The sequence below is a fragment of the Hemitrygon akajei genome, chromosome 28, assembly GCF_048418815.1.
Source record: "Hemitrygon akajei chromosome 28, sHemAka1.3, whole genome shotgun sequence".
Taxonomy (NCBI): domain Eukaryota; kingdom Metazoa; phylum Chordata; class Chondrichthyes; order Myliobatiformes; family Dasyatidae; genus Hemitrygon; species Hemitrygon akajei.
The window spans coordinates 28,980,519-28,996,347 of NC_133151.1; the positions used below are offsets into that span (position 1 = coordinate 28,980,519).

Here is a 15,829-nt window from a genome sequence, read left to right on the forward strand (position 1 = left end):
TACTTTGTAACTAGATTACCGAACCCTTCATGAAAAGAACGTTCCAAAAAAATATTGTTAAAGCCAAAATTTGAATCCAAACTAAGTTAACAGAAACATAGAAAACCTACAGCGCAATACAGCCCCTTCAGCCCATAAAGTTATGCCGAACATGTCCCTACCTTAGAAATTACTAGGCTTACCCATAGCCCTCTATTTTTCGAAGCTCCATGTACCTATCGAAAAGTCTCTTAAAAGACTATCGTATCGCCTCCACCACCGTTCCAGCAGCCCATTCCACGCACTTACCACTCTGAGTAAAAAACTTATCACTAACATCTCCTCTGTACCTACTCCCCAGCATCTAAAACCTGTGTCCTCTTGTGGCAGCCATTTCAGCCCTGGGAAAAAGCCTCTGACTATCCACACGATCAATGCCTCTCATCATCTTAAACACCTCTATCAGGTCATCTCTGATCCTCCGTCGCTCCAAGGAGAAAAGGCTGAGTTCACTCAACCTATTCTCATAAGGCATGCTCCTCAATCCAGGCAACATCCTTGTAAATCTCATCTGCACCTTTTCTATAGCATGTACATCCTTCCTGTAGTGAGACGACCAGAACTGAGCACAGTGCTCCAAGTGGGGTCTGACCAGAGTCCTATATAGCTGCAACATTACCTCTTGGCTCCTAAATTCAATTCCACAGTTGATGAAGGCCAATACACCGAACGGCTTCTTAACCACAGAGTGAACCTGCGCAGCTGCTTTGAGTGTCTTATGTACTCAGACCCCAAGATCCATCTGATCCTCCGCACTGCCAAGAGTCTTACCATTAATACTATATTCTGCCATCATATTTGACCTACCAAAGTGAACCACTTCACATTTATTTCGGTTGAACTTCATCTGCCACTTCTCAGGCCAGTTTTGCATCCTATCAATGTCCTGCTGTAAACTCTGACAGCCCTCCACACTGTCCACAATACCTCCAACCTTTGTGTTATCAGCAAAGTCACTAAATCATCCCTCCACTTCTGCATCTGGGTCATTTATAAAAATCACAAAGAGTATGTGTCCCAGAACAGATCCCTGAGGCACAACACTGATCATCGACCTCCATGCAGAATTTAACCAGTCTACAACCACTCTTCTGTGGGCAAGCCAGTTCTAGATCCACAGAACCTCCTTAGTTTCTCAATAAGCCTTGCATGGGGACCTTATCAAATACCCTGCTGAAATCTATATACACATATCTACTGCTCATCCTTCATCGATGTGTTTAGTCACATCCTCAAAAAATACAATCAGCCTCCTAAGGCACGCATTGCCCTTCACAAAGCCATGCTGATTATTCCTAACCATATTATATCTTTCCAAATGTTCATAATTCCTATGTCTCTGTATCTTCTCCATCAACTTACCAACCACTGAGGTAAGACTCACTGGTCTATAATTTCTTGGGCTATATCTACTCTCTTTCTCGAAGAAAGGAACAACATCTGCAACCCTCCAACCCTCCGGAATCTGTCCCGACCCCATTGATGAGGAAAAGATCATCGCCAGAGGCTCAGCAATCTCCTGCCTTACCTCCCACGGTAGCCTGGGGTACATCTCATTTGGTCCTGATAACTTATCCAACTTGATGCTTTCCAAAAGCTCCAGCACATCCTCTTTCTTAAAATCAACAATGCTCAAGCTAATTAGTCTGCTGCAAGTCATCACTACAATCACCAAGATCCTGTTCCATAGTGAATGCTGAAGTAAAATATTCATTAGGTACCTCTTGTACTTCCTCTAGTTCCATACACACTTCCCCACTGTCGCACTTGATAGGTCCTATTCTTTCACCTCTTATCCTCTTGTTCTTCACATACTTGTAGAATGCCTTGGGGTTTTCCTTAATCCTGACCACCAAGGCCTTCTCATGGCCCCTTCTGGCTCTCCTAATTTCCATCTTAAGCTCCTTCCTGTCAGCCTTATAATCTTCTAGATCTCTAACATTACTTAGCTTTCTGAACCTTTTGTAAGCTTTTCATTTCTTCTTGACTAGATTTATTACAGCGTTTGTACACCATGGTTCCTGTACCCTACCATAACTTCCCTGTCTAATTGGAACGTACCTATGAAGAACTCTACACAAATATCCCCTGAACATTTGCCACATTTCTTCTGTAGTCTTCCCTGAGAACATCTCTTTCCAATATAAGCTTCCAATTTCCTGCCTGACAGCCACATATTTCCCTTACTCCAATTAAACACTTTTCTAACTTGTCTCTTCCTATCTCACTCCAACACTATTGTAAAGGAGATAGAATTATGATCACTATCTCCAAAATGCTGTCCCACTGAGAGATCTGACACCTGACCAGTTTCATTTCACATTTGTTATCACAGTGTGCATATTTCACCATATAGTTCAAAGTTCAAAGTGAATTTTATTCTCACAGTGCATACACGTCACCTCATTCAGCTCTGAGATTCATTTTCGGCAGGCCTCCTTTGCAAATCTATAGAACAGTAACTGTGAACTGAAAAAATATCAGGAACTATAAACTGTAAACAAATAGTGCAAATGCAGAAAAATAAATAGCAATAAATAATGAGCATGAAATAACAATATAACAGGATCCCAAAATGAGTCCTGACATTCGTGCAGCTATCGCCTTTTCTTCAGGCCCATGATGTTTGAAGGTTAGTAACTGTTCTTGAACCTGGTGGCGCGAGTCCTGAGGTACCTGTACCTTCTACCTGATGACACCAGTGAGAAAAGAGCATTGCCTGGGTGGTGAGGATTTTTGATGATGGACGTTGCTTTTCTGTGGCTATGTTTCATGTAGATGTGCTCAGTTGTTATGAATGTTTTAGCCGTGATGTATCTGAGCTGAATCCACTACTTTTTGTAGAATTTTCCACTCAAAGGCATTGATGATCCTATACAAGGCAGTAATGCAACCAGTCAGCACACTTTCCACCTCAGACTTATAGAAGTTTGGCAAAGTTTTCGATGACATGCTGAATCTCTGAGATCCCTGAGGAAGTAAAGGTGCAGTCGTGCTTTCTTCACAATAATATTTATATGATGCGTCCAGGACAGATCCTCTGACAGTGACACACTGGAATTTAAAGTTATTGACTCTCTTCACTTCTGATTGTCCAATGATTACTGGCTCATGGATGTCTGGTTTCCCTCTCCTGAAGTCAACAATCTGTCCCTTGGTCTTACTGACACTGAGTGAGAGGTTGTTGTTGTTATGCCACTCACACAAGCTTGATCTCCGGAGCCTTGATCTTTAAGATCTGTCTGTATGCAGGTAGGACGAGTACAGTCAAATTATCTGACTTAACAAAATGCGGTCTCGGGAGCAAACAATAGGCATTCCTTATCGTAGTGTAATAGAGGTCTAATGTGTTGGGACCTCTGGCACAATAGAGTACTACTTGCAGATTCTCTTTTTTTCAGGTATTTACAGGAAAATAAATACAATGGAATTTATGAAAACTATAAACAGCAAAGACTGACAGACAATCAATGTGCAAAAGACAGATCATGCAAATAATATTTTTTTACTGTGAAATTCAATTGTAGAATACTTGAAAGTGAGTCTGCAGGTTATGGAATCAGTTCTGTGAAGATACCTGTGTCATTTCAAGACCATGACTGCTGTAGGGTAATAACTCTTCCTGGTGCTGGTGGTGTAGGACCTAAGGCTCCTGTACATCCTTCCCGATGGCAGCTGTGTGAAGAGAGCATGAGGTGGATGAAGGATGTTGTTGATGATGGATGCAGTTTACTTGTAGAAGTGCATCTTGTAAATGTACTGAATGATGGGGAGGGCTTTACCTGTGACGAACTGGGATGCATCCACAAGTTAGAAGCATAGAAAAACTACAGCACAAGACAGGCCCCTCAGTCCACGATGCCCTGCCAAACCCGTACTTCTTTTGGAAATTACCTGACGTTACCCATAGCCCTGTATGTTTCTAAGCCCCGTGTACCTATCCAGGAGTCTCTTAAAAGACTCCATTGTATCCGTCTCCACCACCTTGCCCGGCAGCCCATTCCACACATTCACCACGCTCTCTGAAAAAATTTGCCCCTGACATCTCCACACAGTTCTTGTAGACCTTTCCTTTCCATTCCTGATCATTGTGTTTCCATATCAGGCCTCAATGAAACCAGTCAGGTTATTCTCCACTGTGTATCTATATATGTCAAAGTTTTAGATGTCATGCTGACTATACGCAGGTAGAGTCACTGCCTTCTTTAAATTGGCACTTGCTGCTAGTCCCAGGACAGACCCTCTGAAATGATAATGGTGAGAAATTTAATGTTACTGACTCTCTCCACCTCCAGTCAATGATGATGACTGGCTCATGGATCTCCGGTTTCCTCCCCCGTCTTCAGTGATCAGCTCCTCGGTTTTGCTGATATTGAGTGAGAGGTTGTCGTTGTGGCATCACTCAACCAGATCGTTCATCTCCCTCCTGGGGCAAATGTGTCAAAACCTTTGATTCATCCAACAACAGTGGTGTCATCTGCACACTTAAATATGGCATTGGAGTTGTACTTAGCCACACAATCACAGGTATAAAGTGAGTGGAGTAGTGGACAAAGCACACAGCCTTGTGGTACACCAGTGCTGATGGTGATTGTGGAGGAGATGTTGTTGACTTTGAATGCAACGTCTTCACTGTGGAAGGGAAATAGAAATTACATCTGAGAGAGAAGATTACATTAAATTCAGCAAAATATCAGAATGGAAGTGAGTTACTTTTTCACAGAAATGTGAAAACAGGGCCAACTTGTCCACGCTGACATTTGTCAGTCCGCAAGGAGTATTGTGAGCAATGCTGGGCCCCTTTATCCAAGGAATGATGTGCTTGCATTAGAGAGGGTCCAGAGCAGGTTCACAAGAATGACACCGGGAATGAAAGGGTTAACATATGAGGAGCATTTGATGCCTCTCGGCCTGTACTTGCTGGAGTTTAGAAGAGTGAGGAGAGAGTCACATTATAACCACTTGAGTGAACGTGGAGAGGATGTTTCCTGTCGTGTGTTAGTCCAGCACCAGATAGCAAATAGTCAGAATAGAAGGATGTGTCCTCAGAACAGAGATGAGAGGACATTTTTTTCAGCCAGAGGGTCATGAATCAATGGAATCCATTGTCAAGAGTGGAGGAGGCCACACAGTGAGCACTAGATACAGTCAATTAACATGTTAATCCACGGCCTCCTCCACTGTTGCGATGAGGCCACACTCAGGTTGAAGGAGCAACACGTTATATTCCAACAATCTGATGACATGAACTTCAATTTCTCTAACTTCCGGTGATGTCCCATGCCTCCTTCACCATTCTTCATTCCCGTTTCCATCTCAGATTATCTTCCTACCTGCCTATCACCTCCCTCTGGTTTTCGTCCCTGTTTTCTTTCTTCCATGGCTTTCTGTCCTCTTCTACTAGATTCCCCCTCTCTAGCCCAGTATCACATCACCAATCAACCTCCCAGCTCTTTACTTCACCGCCCCTTCTCACAGTTTCACCCATCACCTTGTGTTTCTTCCCCTCTACCCTCACCTTCTAACTCTGACTCTTCATCTTTTTTTCTTCAGTCCTGCACAAGGGACTCGGCCCGAAACGTTGACTGTACTCTTTTCCATAGAGTCTGCCTGGCCTGCTGAGTCCCTGCAGCATTTTGTGTGTGTTGCCCAGATAGAGGTGATGATCTCAACAGGTTTGCAGGTGAAGTTTTGCTTCTCCTCGGCGGACTATTTGGGTTTCTGAATGGTGGTGCAGGGGCAGGTGTAGCACATGTTCCGATTACAGGGATGAGCCAGCAGTAAGATCAGTGGGGAGGGATGGATGGACAAGGGAATCACGGAGAGAGTGATCCCGGCTGAAAGTGGAGAGTGGGGTGGGTAGAAGGATGTGTTTAGTGCTGGAATCCCTTTGAAGATGGTGGACATTATGTAAAACGTTGTGCTGGACAGAAGCACACGGGAGGTGGTAAGTAAGGACAAGGGGAACTGTAACCGTGTTATGACAGTGAGAAAATGGAGTAAGGGCAAATGTCTGAGAAATGGAGGGGATATAAGAGGGTGAGAGCAGCAGAAATGAGAGAGGAAGGGAAACCTCGTTATTTGAAGAAGGAAGACATTGCGGATATTCCAGCAAGGAAAGCTTCATCATGGGAACAGATGTGATGGATACTTATGAAAGGGACGATATTTGTACAGAGGACAGGCTGGGAAGAGCAATAGTCAAGATAGCTGTGAGAGTCAGTAGGTTTATAGAAAGGTATCACTAGACAGTCTGTCTCCAGAGATGGAGGCAGTGGTATTGAGAAATCAGAGAGAGGTGAAGATGAACTGACTGGAGGGATATGGATGATAAACTGAAAGACATTTAGTAGGAATTGTCATCAATATCATGGGCCGAATGGCCTTTCCAGTGCTGCACTCTTTTGTTTGTTCCATATTCCAAGAAAGGGAGCATGAAATGTCATGAGTGAGATTAAGAACATTCAATGGCATTTTTATATACTTTTGAAACAGGATGGTTGCCATAGAGTAGGTAGGACCTCTCAGTAACAAAGGAGGGAATTTCTGCCAGAAGCCAAAGTAAGTGGGTGAGATACTAAATAAGTACTTTGCATCTTTGTATTGGCGGATGGAATTTAATGCAGACAAGTGTGAGGTGTTGTATATACATTTCGCAACACTGTATTCCACCTGCCACTTTCTGTCTATTCTTCTAATTTGTCTCATTCCTACTACAATCGCATTGTTTCCTCAGCATTATCAAACCCCTCCACCTATCTTCATATCATCCGCAAACGAAGCCATCAATTCCATTATCTAAATCATTGACAAACTATGTGAAAAGCAGCAGTTTCAATACTGACTGAACACCACTAGTCACAAGCAGCCAACCAGAAACGACCCGTTTTATTCCCACATTGCCTCCTGCCTGTCAGCCATTCCTCTATCCATGCTCGTATCTTTCCTGTAATGCCATAGGACTTTATCTTGATAAGGAGCCTCATGTGTGGCACCTTATAAAACACCTTCTGAAATTCTAGGTAAATGACATCCACTGCCTCTCCTTTGTCTATCCTGCTTGTTACTTCCTCGAAGAATTCTAACAGATTTGTCAGGCAAGATTTCCCCAGGCAGACTTTGAATTATTTTATCATTGGTCTCCAAGTACCTCGGAACCTCATCCTTAATAATAGACTCCAACACTCTCCCAACCACTGAAGTTAGGCTAACTGGGCTATAGTTCCCTTTCTTTTGCCTTCCACCTTTATTAAAGAGTGGAGTGACATTCCCAATGCTCCATTCCTCTGGGACCACGCCAGAATCAAACGATTCTTGAAAGATCATTGCCAATGCATCCGACATCGGTTGAGAACCTCTCTCAGGACTCTGGGATGTCCTCCATCAGTCCCAGGTGATATATCCACCTTAAGGCCTTTGAGTTTGCCTGGCACTTTTTCCTTTGTACTAGCAATGGCAGTCACTCCTGTCCCGTGACGGTCACAGACTTCCAGCACACTGCTGGTGTCTTTCGCAGTGAAGAAACAAGCAAAGTAGCCATGAAGTTCTTCTGCTTTTTCTTTGTCCCCCATTACTAACGCTCCAGAATAATTTTCCTGTGGTCCAATATCACCTCTCTTTTACTCTTTATAAAACGGAAAAAAAATCTGGGGAAAAAACTCTTTATATAGCCGTCATGTCAGCATCGGTCGATGATTCTGCAGGAGACTGAGGTACTGACTGTTTCCTAAATCTGATCCAATTACTCCGTAATTGCAATAACAGACTTCACCCTTATCCTCATGAAGCATCTTCAGAGCAGAGGATGTATGCAGTCCATTATGAGCAGTTTAATGCCATCGGTCCATTGACAAGTGTAATTTCTCTGGCCAGTGCTGCCTTCACAGCTCTGATCATGTTATCGAAGTGGAAAACAGAATCAAACTCAGTACAATTGAGGGGTAGAGACTACACTGTTAACCCACCTTCCTAATGAATGGGTCCCCTACAGCACACTCAACAACCTGACCGTTTAGTAACAACATGTTTTCATAACTAAGGGTCATGTTCTTTGAGTGGAACAGGAGCTGTGTCGCCTCATCTTTGACATGAGGTATCCACTGACATTTTCCCAGTATCACATCGGGAGAAGAAGCCGTCAGGGCCAAAAATTGACACATGGGCTCAGGAGGCATTTTACAACGGGCAGAATTATATAATTGCACAAAATCTACAGTACAGTTTAAGATAAGATTATTTAAAGCAAACTTTGCAGTCAGTGGTGGTAGTGGTAGTCGAGACTGAAAATGAGCTTTACCACACCTGCCTTGGCACTGAGGGCATCTGTGAGCTCAGTAGCCAGGCTGTCCATAAACAAAGTGTACCTTTCACTGACGTCTCAATCTTTTACCCCTACCGTGTCCATTACCAACATCCCCATGTTTGATGAAGTGAATAAAGGAACTGTACAATCCATACATTTGGAATGGTTTGTTTGTTTATTTATTTATGTATTTAATTTTTTCGGGGGCTAAATAACGCTATACATTCTTCAAAACAGAAATAGTACCAGTCACAAGTCGGTGACAACTCAAATGCTGGTAAAGCAGGTAAAGTTGAAACTAAATTGAGAAGGAAATTGTAAATATAATTTAATCTAGTAATGATCAGCAACAATGTGATCACTGTTGTTTTTATTAAATAGAAAACAATACAAGTTAAAATAACATTCCAATTGTATATGGAAGTTGTCACAATATGTTCATACAACGGTCGATGTTAATGAGAGACAATGGTAGAGCGGTCCAGGGAGTCCGCAATCCACGCAAATATTATGCATTCCCTTAACATTTTGAATCACTTGATTTCATGTGGAATTATTATAAACATGACAGAATTTTACCTACCTCTTTTCATCTCGAACAATTAATATTCTACTTTTTCCCGAACCGGGCCTGTGACCCATTTACAATAACATTCATTACTTTAGAGTAAATCAGTGTACCTCTGAAATACCTTGTAAGCGTACTTTACAAATTCATTCATTCATTTGCTTCCTTTTTGCAATATTGTGTATCTCATGTTAACATTGAGTGTGAAGGAAATACCGCATTGTAACATACCATATTAGTTGAGAGTGCATGAAAGTCACCTTATCGCTCATTCTCACACAGTGCTATTGAGAGCCTCTGACTGTGGTTTACACCAGCCTCATCAAGTACTCAGTGATACTACTTGGGTGAGTTTTGTTGTAACTGTGCCTGGGGGAGGCAGAGATACAGAGAATTATAGACATCATTTCCTCCTCAGTCTCTGGGGCCAGGTGTTTCTTGTTAGACACTGCGGTAGACTGTTCTTTCTGTGCCTTTTCATTCTCCAACTTTAGTTCGCATTCTCTGCTCTTACTGCGAGAATCAACCAACTATTTTCGCATTTCACTCTTCCAGTGAACAATCACAGGACACTTAAACGTTTTCTCCCATTTCTCTCCTTACATCTAAACTTCTGCAAGCACGCTCTTCTTCCATTCCACCCACTTCTCAATATATTTCATATTTTCTGCTCCATAACACACGCCACCGGAGTTTTCTCAAGTGTCCAGGACAGAGACTCTCACGTGACCATTCAGACACACAATCAAGGCACTTACTCATTCTTCAGAATTCACTTTCTCACGGAATCGCTTATTTCGTGCATCATGGAATCGAATATCGCGCAAGGGACTCTCTATCCATCATGAGGCAATAGGATTCAATCCATCATGAGGCACGCTCTTTCCCTATTGACTCATGGGATCCAGCCCGGCCCGAGGCAGCTACTGTTTCCATCTGTTCACTCACTTGATTCAAGCCCATCTAATGATCCTGTGTTACTGTTGCAGCTTTCCTACATTTGACAAAGGTGATGGACTATTCCCCACAGGAGGAATTCTGTGTGAGGGCTGAGCAGTTAGTGGGGATGAATTCCTTTCTATTGTACAATAATTCAAGGGTTCGGTATCTCAGTACAAGTATGTATACATTATGCAACCTCGAGAATCCTCTCCTAACGAGCAGCCACAAAAACAGGGACGCCCCCTCTCAAAGCATAGAAACAGGAAGACCGTCATCACCCAATGTCAGAGAGAACACAAACGCGAGCAAACACCATTCTGAACTGAATTCCGCTAGCGAGCACACAGTTCAAAGCAGAGCCGAGTGAACTTGGGGAACCGTGATATGAGGGCCTTGGCACCCTGATATTTTCAGTTTGGTCCGGCACCTCAATCGATGGCAAAACGTCGGGTCTAATCGCCTCGATACACCCTAGGGCCTGGACCTCGTCGCCTCGATCTGATTCCCGATTCAACACGGCGATTAAGTTTCCGTCCAAACATCGAGTTCAGTGGAATCGGTATGCGCTGGTGCCCAAGCGTCACCACCTCGATTCGGCCTTTGGCACGGCGCTGAAATTGATCGAAACTTGAGTCCGTTTCTCTCTTGGCGACCGGCCCGCCTCCTCAGCTTGCCTCCGTTCTGCCACTGCGAATTACCTTAATGACCTAAGGGAAATTACAGATTATTACTTGCAGTAATCGTTAGCCAGAAAAAGCTGAATTAACAAAAATGTACTACGTGTTTCATTAGCCATCAGGCAGAAATCGCTTAAATTCACCATCACCATCTTAAACCCGTTTCGAATCAACACCCACAGAGATTATCCTGAAGTCACAGATAGTGATAACCCTGTTTTTGTTCCTCCTATAATCTGTCTCTGTGACTGATGGAGATGAGGCTGCGTAACATAATCCCATCAGATTGATTACCTGTCCTTAATTTTGTAGACTCACGCTTAATGCTTCTCACACTCAACTGAACACATCTCAATCCATCTGTCCTGTCGTTTATATCCCCGAGCTCCTGCCCATCCATCATACAGTAGTACTGAGCATGACATCTACCTTAGATTCAATCCCTCCATCCAGTGACTGGTGTTCTGGTTCACATCCCCCTGTCAATCTCGTTTCGACCCTCGCGGGGAGCAGTAATGAACTTTATGATACTGACCCTCCTCCAGTGAAGGTGCAAACTATCCCTCTTGTACATGTCATCCTTGCACCAAGAGGAGTCCCAGTTATCGGATCAATGCAAGCTCGCTTTTCCCTCGGAGGCTGGGTGGGACTCCAACTGGAGATCATGGGCTGAGGCTGGTTGGTGATAAAGTTTAATGAGAACACAAAGGGAAAATTCTTCACTCCGATGTGGGTGCTGGAACGAGCTGCCAACACGTGATGCATGCAAGTCTGATGTCAACTGTTAAGAGAAGTTTGGATAGGTGCATGGATCGTAGGAGTATGGAGGGATATGTTCCCAGTGCAGGTCGATAGGAGTGGGCAGTTTAAAGGATTTCGCACAGATTAGATGGACCGAATGACCTGTTTCTGTGCTATACTTTTCTATGGCGCTATGAATCTATGATCTAAAATCCTGAACCTCTGCCCCTGCACCAGCTCTTCGGTCACACATTCATCTGCTCTAACTTTCTCTTCCTACCCCCACTACCACACGGTACCGGGAGTCATCCGGAGATTACAACCCTTCAGGTCCCGCTCTTTAAGTTCTTCTCTAACTCTTGTTACGTAACCTTGTAACCAGGTAACTTACCAGCAAAGATAGCGGGATCAGCTGAGTCGGATGCTACTATTTTCAAACGTTTTATTCAAAAAGGGGCACAAACGTATGGTTAATACAAAACATTCAGATCATATACATCGTCAAAGCTCAATCTAAAACACCGGTGTAATAATAATCAATCAGAAATAAGCTCTATAGTTGTCTAGGGGTAATACTGAGTCCAATTGAAATATAAAGAGTCACTCAGAAGTTTGCAGGCTTTTCCCTTTTGGGAACCGCCGGGGTTTCACGTTGTGGAGAGAGAGAGAGATGGCTGAGAAAGGATAAACACTTGCCCGTTGTCTTTACAGAGCAAATCCTTGGAATCAGGGGAGCAGGCTTCCCCGTTGTTATTTAAAAGCGGTCTTCCGTTGGTTCTAGCCACAGATTCAAAATTTGGAATCTAACGCACGTGGCTTCCTTCAAAATGGCTTCCCGCTCCCACGGGAATCGGTATCGTGCTTCCTTGGTGTCTCCTTGGTGCGTCTGATGGTTGTCCCCCCCTCAGATCCTCCTTTATACTTCTTCACGGGATCGCAGGTGTCAATCAGGTTGCAGGTGATGCGATCTCTCTCTCAACCAGCCCACTTTGCCCGAGGGCTTTTCAGGTGGTCTTCATGAGACAATAGTCAATATCGCCTTTATTCTGCTTCTCGGGAGAACGTGGTCTTCCGCACGTCTCTCTCTCTTGGGTCAGTTGACCCCCCCTTGACTAGGGCTCTTGCGATTCTCACAAAGGAGGGGGCCGAGGGCATAACACTCTCTATATTCACAGTGCAGGTCATCATCTCTTTTCTACCTGTCCATTGTTACCGACGAGAACCATCACCTCCGGCTGAATAAACACTGACCCCCTTGAGAGATTTCTCTAGCTGCTCGGAGACGTCCCTGACGCTGGCACCAGGGAGGGGACAGTCCGGTTTATGATGGCGCTGGAGATGCACAGCGATCAGTTGTCGGTATCAGACAAAACCACGAACTCCTTTCCGAATCACACATTCTCAGCAAAACGATCACTGCAATCAATAGGCTGTTGCTTGCCATTCGGAGTTGAGTTTTCAACCGCCTACACGAACTGGAATTTTTGCGGTGAGAACTGCAGTTTTGAAGCTGCAAGACGGGTGTGCGTGGCGCATACGGACCGAATCGAGGCGATGGGGTCCGGGCCGGAGAGTGGGAAATGAGACAATGTTTGGCCACTCCTGGAGCAGACTTGGAGCTGATTCGATGTGACAGAGCTGAGGCGAGACAAGCGGACGTAATGCAGAGTATTGCCTGACCTGGCTTTTACCCAGTGAGCCCCAGAGCCCTCTCAGCTCCTCAGCTTCTCCTTCATTCTGAGGAAAGCAAAGCCAAACCATCCAGTCTCACCTCATCACGGAAAGGCCACATGCCGGACAACATCCCGGTGAATCTGTTCTACACTGTCAGGTAGGTTCATTGCTGCTACCTGGGATTGACGGGGGGAGGGGGACCAGAGCACCAGGTCACAGATCACAGTGCAATCATGTTCTTCCTACAGTGTGTCGCCCAGAACTGCACACAGTACTCCAGCGGTGTGGGAAACCAAATATTAGCAAGCTGGTGCCTGACACCTCTTTGTTAATCTAATATATCTTTATTTTCTGTCAATAATTACCACACAACCCAATAGACTCACTGTTCTTAATTAAAAATTTCAATGAGACATCAGCTAATATTACAAATCGTTGGCATTAACATTGTCCTGATGAGGGTTCTACCCAAATCGGCGTCTATTTCTTACTTCCCATCGACAGTCCAGTAGACCATTTTATATGTCTGTTTGGTTTTATATCTCGCTCTTTATTTCCCTTTTTAAATATTTGTTATTTTCCTTTCCTTCGGCCCGGTGTGGAGATGAGGCTTTCCCCACATATACCCTCCACTCCCCTCCCGCCCCCAGTCGAGCATTTTTCATGAATTATTTGTATCATTTGCAGGTTTCCCATTAGCTGCTCTGATTGACAGTTTATTCGGACCCCTCTCTTCGCACTGGTGGTATGTCTTACAACAGGGTATTGTTTTTCTTTTCGGCCAGTCATTCAGAGTGGTGGTGGATTGTGAAGAAATGTCATCAGAATTTACAGACGCCTCACAGCCTGGAATGTGTTATTTGTTCAATATTGATTAATCTGATGATTAATGATATATCAATGGTGTTGGGCCTGGGCTTAGTTTGTCTTTATGTACAGATCATGGGGTCTGTGGAAAAGGGGGTTGCAATACTGTCTATGTGGTGAGGTCTGAACAAGCAGTGTTAACAGCAATGGAAGAATGGCCTTTGGACGGGGTTTTAAATGTTCTGTGTCTAAATCGAAATGAGTGTGTTTTTCAAAAGCAAACACGAGGAAGTCTGCAGATGCTGGAAATTCAAGCAGCACACACAAAATGCTGATGGAACACAGCAGGCCGGGCAGCATCTATAAGGAGAAGCACTGTCGACGTTTAGGGCCGGACCCTTCGTCAGGACTAACTGAAAGGGAAGATAGTGGATAGTGCTTATCCTTATAGATGCTGCCTGGCCTGCTGTGTTCCACCAGCATTTTGGATGTGTGTGTTTTACTCGGACACATGGTGCGGATTATATTCACCTTACAGTGTATGAGAGTTTGCTGTCCAGTGTTCCTGTGTTTAAATATATCGGGCTTAGGCTGATATGGAGAGCATACGTGTAACACTTAACCAACAGGCTGGTATATGTCTAGGGGAAAAGGAGATCCAGCCACACACCACCCCCACCTCCCATAGACGCAGGTGCTGTGGGAATCAAGTTTATGCCTCGCGCACGCACACAGTATCAAATTCACACCAGATACCGTTATGAAATACATTTTAAAGAGTTTACCAAAACTAAAAGAGTACTAGGCAATACAATATATATGAAAGAAAAGAAAAAGCAAAAGGCGCCCAATTATCAACGTTCAGTCAGTTTAGTGCACATCGTTGGAGCTCAACCATTGAACCATCCGACCCCTCGTCGCTTGCCTCCGACCTCCACGTCTTCGCACCTGGGACCACCCCCGGTGTTCAACCAAGCAGTGCAGCGCACGTCCACCTTCCTCGGCGTCTTCCTCCCGACTCTCACGAAAACCCGCGACCCCCCGCCCTCCCCAAAGCTTCCAGCCTCACAAGACGAAATAACATTCCCCATTGGTTAACAAATGAATACAATCCCCATATCAGCAAGTCTAAAGCTAAACAACTGCGAGAGAAACACTTATCAGACAAAGAAGCATTCCTACTCTTAACAAACCAAAGAAGCCATTTTGAGTAACATACACAGGACATTGTACATATGTAAAGTTTTATATAAAATGTTTAGAGGATAAATGTAACCAGGTCATTAACTGGACATGACTGTGGCTCTTCCAGGGCTGTTCTGTTGAACATTTATTGTCCTTTACTACAGGTTGTTTCATTTATAGAGAGGCAGCTCGTTCAGTTTTATACAGGTCGGATGTTCTACAGACATGTGCACTTTGACTCTGTAGTGGAGCATTCCCGACTACAGCTAGAGATGCATCGGAGGTCAAACAAGGCGAGATGTTTCTCGACATGCCGAGAGGAGAAAATGAACCCTGCAAACTGGACTTGATTAATAGGGTGAGGACGTACCGTCAGACTAATTCTGTTGTAATGGTTTGTTGGGAATATACCAGCAGAGCTGATAAATGTTTTCTGCAGACACTTACAGAATATGGGTAGAAATATGGTCTTGGGGATTTTTGGACAAGTGGTCCAGCCAGGAGGTCCATCATGAACATTTCCAGCTGTGGGAATAGATTTGAGATTACTAGAGGATAAACAAATTCTTGTGGTGGTGAGAGGCCGTCTTGTCATTTATGCAGCCAGTATTATTTCCTTTTTGCCTATCTTTACAGATGGTTCTAGAAACCCAGTTAGTAACCGGGTGGGCTCAGGGATATTTATCCACAGCTGCCTCCCTCACTCAACCCCCTGCAGTGTGCGTACTGTCCCAACCGCTCAACAGACGACGCCATTGCCATCACCCTCCACCTGACCCTAACGCACCTGGACAAAATAAAAGACACATACTTTCGGAAGTTGTTCATAGACTTCAGTTTAGCATTCGACGCAATCATCCCTCAGAAACTGATTGGAAAGCTGAGCCTATTGGG

At 44.2% G+C, this 15,829-nt stretch overlaps 1 pseudogene; it reads left to right on the top strand.

Annotated features, from left to right (window-relative positions):
* The window catches only part of LOC140717792 (uncharacterized), an 819,648-nt pseudogene that overhangs the window by 39,578 nt on the left and 764,241 nt on the right, over positions 1-15,829 (top strand).